Genomic DNA, 8,949 nt, shown 5'->3' with positions numbered 1-8,949 from the left:
TTGATCTTCCAGGCATAAAACCAAATTGATTCTCCGATATCATGACAACCTTCCTCAACCTAGATTCAATCACTCTCTCCCAAAGTTTCATAGTATGACTCATGAGTTTTATACCACGATAGTTTGTGCAATCTTGTATATCACCCTTATTCTTGTATAGAGGCACCAAAGTACTATTCCTCCACTCATTAGGCATCTTATTTGTCCGCCAAATCTTGGTAAAAAGATTTGTCAACCATTTTAAACCTTTCTCTCCCAAGCATTTTCAAGCCTCGATAGGTATACCATCTGGGCCAACTGACCTTCTTGATTTCATTCTCTTCAAAGTCTCTGCAATTTCTTTCTCTTGAATCTTATGCATGAAGTCACAATTCATCTCATGAAAAGGAATTGACAAGTCTCCAAGATCCTGAGCATGACTTCCATTAAATAACTTATCAAAATAATCTTTCCATCTCTCCTTAATCTCCTCATCTTTGACTAAAACCCTTTGTGTTTCATCTTTGATACATCTAATCATACCCAGATCTCTCGATTTCCTATCTCTCATATTTGCAAGCCTATAAATATCCTTCTCGCCCTCTTTGGTATCCAACTTGTCATAAACCTCCTTATATACCTTATCCCTCGCGTTTCGAACTACTTTTTTAGCTTCCTTCTTTGCTATCATATACTTCTCTAAATTCTCATTATCACGACTCTTACTTAGATTTTTATAACATTCTCTTTTAACCTTAATAGCTAATTTGACATCCTCGTTCCACCATGATGTATCCTTACCTAGCGGTGCACCGTCTTTAGACTCACCGAATACCTCCTTAGTCACATTTCTCATGCCACCCGCTATCTTATTCCACATTGATTTTGAATCCTCCTCGAGACACCAATCAACTTTCTTAACTAACTGCTCTACAAACATTCTTTGTTTAGCTCCTTTCAGTGCTCACCACTTAATTCTAGGATCTATCTTATGTCTATCGCTTTTGCGGCATTGTCTAATTCTAAGATCTAAAATTAAGACTCTATGTTGTGTAGCTACACTTTCTCCCGGTATAACCTTACAATCGATGCAACAACCCCTATCTCTCTTTCTAAGTAGGAAAAAATCTATCTGACTCGTATTAACCCCACTTTTAAATGTTACTAGGTGAAACTCTCTCTTCCTAAACCAAGTGTTTGCTAAGATCATATCATAGGACAAACCAAAATCTAAAATCCTTTCTCTACTTTCGTTTCTTTCTCCTATACCATAGCCTTCATGGATACTCTCAAATTCATCCCTACTAATGCCTACATGTCCATTAAGGTCACTGCCGATGAAAAGCTTTTCACCATAAGATATCCCTTGTACTACTTCATCTAAATCTTTTCAAAATTGACGCTTAATGGAATCATTTAAACCTACTTGAGGTGCATAAACACTAATAATATTAATAATATTCGTACCTAATACTAATTTAATAAGTAAAATCCTATAAGCCTTCCTACGGACCTCAACTACATTATCTATAAACTCACGACTCATAACAATCCCTACTCCATTCCTATTTCTATTTATTCCTGTATACCAAATCTTATATCCCCGAGGTTCTATCACTTTTGCCTTCTCACCTACCCATTTGGTCTCTTGTAGACATAAAATATCAATCTTTCTCCTACACATAACATCTACTAACTCTACCAACTTACCAGTTAAAGACCCTATGTTCCAAGTGGCTAACCTAATTTTATAGTCTTGGACTAACTTCTTTACCTTCACCCGTCCAACAAAGTGAGGGAACCCTTGCCTATTTGACACCACACCCCGGCGCCGGTGTGATGCATCGCTTCCGGTAGATGACTTAGCAACCTTTGCCCATTTATCACTGCCTCTGGGCCTATAGAGTACAACGTGTCGCTCAGTAGCGAATGCCCCAACGAAATTCTCATATTGGTTCATATTCATAGGGTATGACTAAGTTTTTATGCTGGCTATCACTGGCCTACCGCAACCCTCCTTCTTTATCCGAGCTTGGGACCGGCAGTGTATAACTAAACGGTTATACACTGACGGAGTTATGAATAAAATAAAGCAATATAAATAATAGAAGAAGACAAAAGGCGATTGTTCAACAGGTAATCAACACATGTAAATGTTTTATGAGCTCTCTTTGTACTGCTTATTTAGCAAAGATAAGGATCTGGCGTGATTATCAGATAATAAATACAACTTGGATTAGCCATATCAAGTTAGTTGGCTAGTACCAAATTAGTCAATGATATACCTAAAAACTGAAAAGTGCCTTTCCTTTGTTTTCAATAGCAAAACAAAAAGCACTGGTGCTTGTTCTTAATGTCCATTGGTGCAAAAGCAAAAAGTACCCCACGTACAGAGATAGCACACCTAGCACAGGACACATATTGCTGGTTTCATGATGTCCATTCAACTTTGGTGACTTTACCTGCCACGCCCTAACTAGATGAGCGCAGGGGAGCGCTCGTGGGCAGAAAATGTAATGTAGTTCTAATTCCACTCAATTCCATGAATCCAAACACCAATAAGAAGCCAAAATGGGGCTGATGTAAAGTAACTAAACAGGTCTTTTGGCATAGGCCCTAAAGAGGTTTGGCGTAGTGGGATGGGGCCTAGGCCGCTAGGCTGGTGGTTTAGGTTCAAATTCCATGAGCATCATCCATTGCGCAAGCCGAAGCATGGTAACCCCCCGAGGAAAACGGGTAAGCCCACCGAGTTTTATACTGTCAGGATAGTGATCATAAGTATGGCAGGCAGAGCCAGCGCTGCTAGGTCTCTGATCCTGGTGGCAGTTTTTCATGTAAATATCAAAAAACCTGAAGTCTAAACCATGTCCTTGTGAAAGTATGAGAGCTTGTTATGCTGAGGAGGGCGGCTTCCTTTGCTCTCCAAACACTGTATTGAGTTTAAATAGGAATCTATGTATTGGTTCCTCTTACCATAGTGACAAAATTGGCATAAAAAATAAAAAGTTTAGATGTTTGTTTTTTATTTTTAATTGATTTTTGTCAATAAAAACATGAGAAAAATAAAATTTTTATTTTTTCATGAATAAATGGCCGCCATTATTTTCCCGTTTTAAACTTTTGCTACTATCACTATGCTTATTCCCTTGGGGTGCTTGAACCCGCACAGCACCCATGTCAACTCGGATCTACTAATCTCTTAAATCATATACTATGTACACGGCCAATAACATGCCAGCATTTGAATTAGAGACCACATACTCATAGTCTATTGCCTTGAGGTCCATGGAGTAAAGAAATCAGTAGATCCCTATTGCACCTCCACTGGCTTAGGACACTATAACGTATGTTCGGATTCAGATTGGATGTGGCCAATACCATATTCAACTAATTAGGTGTTGCTTCAACGGATTCTAATTCTAATTCTAATTCTAATTCTAATTCTAATTCTAATTCTAATGCAGACCACGAAAAGCTCATACCTGATCTGCTTTTTTACATGTTCAGATATCCATAAAATCAATAGCAAAAAATCAAGACCATATCCACATCAAATTATAATCAGATATGGTTTTGGCTTAACAAATGCAACTAAACGAAATCAAATTCAGTCAGATATTCGATAAAATCCGATTCATTGACATCCCTAATCCTATATCAATATATAGTGGTTTCCATCATGCGACTCGAGTTGGCATGGAAGTTTGAAAACTTTTTGAAAAATAAGACACAAATATATGGATTTTTTAGATTCTTCATAAATAAAAAATTATTTTTTGATATATTAATGTATAAAAATATATTATAATTTAAGTATTATTAGAAATATCAATTAATGTTTGTCTGTGTCAAAGGTTGTATCATCATGCCATAACATGTCCGATCCATGTTTCCCACAACATGCACTCTAAATGGCATTATTCCATTATATTAAAAAATATGACCTGATCATCCCTCTGTTGCAATCTATCGCTGCTCAACGGATCAGATTTCATCTGATATCGGAAGGAAATCGAATTTCATTTAGTCAGATTTGATAAGCAAAAATCATATCCGATGATAATCGAATGCAGATATATATGGCTTTCATCTTTGGCTACCGAATCTGATGGATACCTGAATCTGGTTGAGCCATTTTTGGTGGACAGTACTGTCATTTTCCGAAAACCATATATACGGTATAAACTTTTCATCATCCAAATCTGAATCCAGAACAACATTCGTTTGGATCTGGTATAAATGACATCCAACCCAATGTTGTCAGTATCGGTGCCTATCTGCCTGTATCGGCAGAAAATTGATATGCTTCACCCCTGAATTGGCTAATTCTTAATAAGTGTAAAAACACATAAAATTATTTTAATTGATTTAGCATGTGCCATGGTTCTGATTTTTAAATTTTTTTGGCTGGTATCGGCCGATCCACCTGAATCATTGGCCAAACGATACAGGGTTAATACTGATACTGACAACATTGATCCAACCCGAATCTGAACCGATTAAATCTCAGATCAGCCATGTGTGAACAATGGGGGCCACACGTCCAGATCATCTACTCAATTTAAATACCTGATCTGGTCCTGGTTATGTTCCCATGGGCTCACATGGCACGTGCACACATCAACCATGGCACGTGATGTGTGTGCAAACTTCCATAATGCCTTTGAAATCAGATCATGATGAGGTAAAGAAAAGCATGGCTTGATTGTCCTGAGAGCCACTGAAATTTGAGGCCCTTTGAGCTTTATGTCAACCACAACCATACGATGGGTGTGCTCAGCAAGCGTACGCACAACAAACATCATGACTAGGGCATGAGCAAAGCCTACCCCCCTCTTGCTAACCAAAAGACAGGCAGAAAAACCATAAGATTCTTTTTAGATACTTACACGGATAAACCATCCCCAGGATGAGAGACTTACCTAAGCTGGCTTTGCGTGTCGTACTTACGACCACTATCCTGGCAGCATAAAACTCCTTGGGCTTACCTCTTGCCCCAACCATAAGATGCTTTGCAGAGCAAGAAACTCTCTCTCTCTCTCTCTTTCTATATATATATATATATATAATCGCTAAGAACTAATGTGTGAACCGCGATTATCATGGATTTTTTGTTCTTTTCTCTTGAATCTAACCATAATTACTGATGTGATCTAAATGCTTGGTTTCATAAGAACCCACTCTTGAATCATTGGATTCTGAACGAGATTTTTTTAAGGCTTTAAAATCAATAGCTCATAATCTTCATAAATATTCAAGCATTCAAAAATCAAAATTTCTTCATTGAAAATACATGATCCAATGGTTGATTCCTAGCAAATTCACCCTGATAAGTACATCCATATGGTTGGATTTGCTAAAAAGTATTGGAAATGCCCATATTTCTAGTTCTCATATTCTAGTGACTCTCTCTCTCTCTCTCTCTCTATATATATATATATATATATATATATATATATATATATATATATATATATATATATATATATATAGGAAAAGTGATAGCCAACTATCAAATTTTGAGCCTACTGTCAGTTTACCACCAGTAAATAGGTGTTTTCAGGGGTTTTTTAGCAAAGTGAGCCTTGCAGATATGTTCAACAGGATGGATTTGCTGAGAAATGACACTTGGATCATGTTTTTTCGATAAAAAAATATTTTTTAAGCATAAAATATTTTTAAAAATTATAGATTGTTGAATTTTTAAATCTTATAAAAACCTACATACTTATTGGAATCTGATGATTGAAGAGTCGAATCCTATAAAATCAAGCATGTAAATTACATCTAATTTTAGAAAAAATAGAAAACACCCTTTCAAAGCCTGGTAGGCTGGTGGTAGGAATCTATTATATATATAGTTTATATTTAAAAAATATGAAATGAAAGTAATTTCTACTCTATAATTTCGTACCTTCAGTAGTACCAAATATTTACCCATATATAGATATAAGGTTAATGTTTCTACCTTTTTTTTAAAATGCAAGTTGGGGTTAGGCAGACCCCACCAGTTATACAACCATACCATTGGCTTTTGAATTTTTAATGTTCAAACACAATGTGACGTGTATTAACTGCTACTACTAAAAAACTGTATTTTTTTAATTTTTTACACAATTGACCGTCCAGATGTGTACGGGCTAGTAAAATTCAGTATCTATGACTCGATACGTGTAAGATTTTGCGGGGTTGAAAAATCTGTTGCCTACAATTAATGTGCCAAAATTTCAATATCATGAAAACATATTTTTATTTCGAAAAACTATGACTCGATAGTCGATTCCTTGTATTTTGACCATGCTGAACACATCCACAATCTCCACTATGAGTTTTAACTAGAAGGTTTCTTGCCCACATCGACTAGGGCATCAAATACTTTCTCTCTCTTATATATATATATATATATATATATATAGAGAGAGAGAGAGAGATGGGTAGGTACAAAATTGATACATGCTAAATTGATTTTCTGCACTTTCGGTAAAATTTTCAGAGTTTTAACCCCATAAATGTGTTGAGCATGGTTAATGGATACATATCTGGTTCAAGTCAAAACTCAAGCTATTTGGATCCGTTCTGACACGTTTCGGATAAATGCCTATATATTGATATCTATAAGTCCATTTGACGAGTGGTTTGGTGTCTTAAAAAACTAACATCCTCCTTTACAATCGATCTATTTGATCAAAACCAAATTCAACCATTTAGATAGTTAAAAATGCTCTTAAATTGGGTCCCATTTTCTGAATAAGTTATTTTAAAATTTAAAAAGCATATTTTGGTTATAACTTTTCACTTTGATATCATATAGCAGTGATTTTTAGCTTATTAAAAAGATAGAACCTTCTACTTTTGGTTGAAAACTGTTGAAAATGTTGTTTTATGGGTCAAAATATGGTAACTATCTTTTAAAAATACCTGAAAACATAAATAAAAATAAAAAATATTCTTTTAAAATCTTTTGATTAAATAGAACTTCATAAATACCCTTTAAAAATGTTTGAGCAATGCTTGAGATGACATAAAAATTTTATTTTTCAAAGTTCTTCGTATTCTTAGAGAATTGTGAAGTATTCGAATGTTCACACCCTAAAACCATAGTAATGTGAACAAATGCATCTTGATTTCTGACGAGTCATGGCATGACATGATGCCAGGGACTAACAATCGAAGTTGGTTCAAGAACCCCAAAAAGATTTTGGTAACAATAAAGACCTAGTCGCACTGGCTTAGCCTGCCATACTTATGGTCGTCGCTTGAGAGGCATAAAATTAAACTCCAAGGTTAGGACTCGCCCCCAAGATCTATGCTGGCTGTTGGCTTGTGCAAGGGGTGACACCCATAGGAATCAAACCTTGACTGCACGTCTGACAGCCAAGGCTCAATCCCACTGAGCCAAACCCCTTGGGGCTTGCCTTGAGTGGTTTTACTTGTAAAAAGGAAACAAGAATGACCCGTTCTTACTGTCAAGTCGGTTTATCCAATCCTATCTCCACATCTTGTTTTAAGGAAAATGTTGGTGAGGGAAAATCTTGTGATATTTTGGAAAAAAAGCAAGTTTCCTAAGGAAAATCTCAAGAAAATATTGGTTTGAACAAATATATAAACAAAAAATACAAATGATAGCAAAAAACAAAGGAAAAAGTGCTTTTATCATGTTAATTAACAGGTTAGAGCCCTTTATTTTCAATGCAAGCAATATTTTTCAAAAAACACATTTTCTCGGTACAATCTTAGGATATTTTCAAAGAGTTGGTGATATTTGTGACCATGATCCAAACTGCTCCTGGCCTCGACAGTACAAGCGGCTGATACTATGATGAGGAAGTTCTTTTTTTATTATTGTTTTCTAAATCGTATGAATTAGTTGGAGACCAGGATTGATGAAGTGCAAGAAACCCTAGACCAGCTTGGCACTTAAAATAGTTCTATGCATGTTTTGACGTTTGCTAAGCAAAGCTCAAAATGCCTCATCGCATCCCGGATACCAGACATGAACATGTAGGTTAGTTTGGTGTCATAAGTGCTAGATGTTGTCATGATTGTTAGGAGGTGATATATATATATATATATATATATACTGTACCATCATACCTTAGGGTCCACATTTAATTTACCTATATCTAAGCTCAAAAAACAAAATCTAATCATATGAACATGTTAAGCATATTATATTTATTGTTTTCATGTGCGTCAAAGTTGACTCAAATATAATGTTTTATACCATTTTTAAACCACCCCATAAATTATGAGCTGTTGATATTCACAATCTCAAAAATGAAATCTTATGGTGTATTAAACATGATAAGACTTTCTAATATACTAAATCAATCATGATAATCATTTCTGTATAAATAGATTTACCATTTGGTGGCTAGATATATGCAAACAAGAGTGTACTACCACATGGTATCATGGTACATAACCACCATATAATTTTCCTAACTAAAACCATAGTACAAATGTCTCATCTTTTTTTTTATGATTCTAACATCATAGATGTGATCTACATGTTTTGTTTAGTAAACGTTTGATACCTGAATTGCCATATTACGACACACAAGCATGATTTTGGAAGGCTTCAAAAATCAGAGCCCATAATGTATGATAATTTTATGATGCAGTTTTAGGACAAAAAACATGATCCAACCATTTATGTGGTTTGATTGGATCAAAACAACCTGTGCCGATATGCACTCGAGGTGCTTGTACCTCATGTTGAAATGATCAAATTATATATATATATATATATATATATATATATATATATATATATATATATATATATATATATATATAGTCATGAGTTATTTTGGTATACTCTTGTTTTGCATGTATCTGAACATCAAAATAAAAAACTAACCTTTGGATCATGTTTACTATGTGCTACTCACTATTTTAATGTTTTAAATCTGACTATAACATGATTCTCTGAGGAGTTATTGAATCATTGTGTTCACTAATTGTGAG

This window comes from Nuphar pumila, chromosome 12 (assembly GCF_984573655.1).
Source record: "Nuphar pumila chromosome 12, dmNupPumi1.hap1.1, whole genome shotgun sequence".
NCBI lineage: Eukaryota > Viridiplantae > Streptophyta > Magnoliopsida > Nymphaeales > Nymphaeaceae > Nuphar > Nuphar pumila.
Note: the sequence above shows the minus strand (reverse complement) of the source record.